We start from the raw sequence: 303 nt of genomic DNA, 5'->3' as shown, positions 1-303 counted from the left end.
ATTTTTGTACATATTTTCCTCAATTCTAAACATCGTATATTACAATTACCCAATGGTATTTTCCAACAACGTGCTTTGGTAACAAAATGCTTAAAAAAACTTGCCTCGTAAAAGGAATGCAACATCATGCAACTCTTTTACTGTCGACTTCTTATACATTGTGATGAAAATTTGTTTTACATGTGATCGACTAATAATGTTTATATATTTTTCTTCGCGTTTTAACTTGAGAATGGCCATTGCGGGTTTGATGTATTGTTGTAAATTTTGTTATTATTGCTTTAGGATCGAATAGGTTTTGAG

This window comes from Penaeus monodon, chromosome 15, assembly GCF_015228065.2.
Source record: "Penaeus monodon isolate SGIC_2016 chromosome 15, NSTDA_Pmon_1, whole genome shotgun sequence".
Taxonomy (NCBI): Eukaryota; Metazoa; Arthropoda; class Malacostraca; order Decapoda; family Penaeidae; genus Penaeus; species Penaeus monodon.
Note: the sequence above shows the minus strand (reverse complement) of the source record.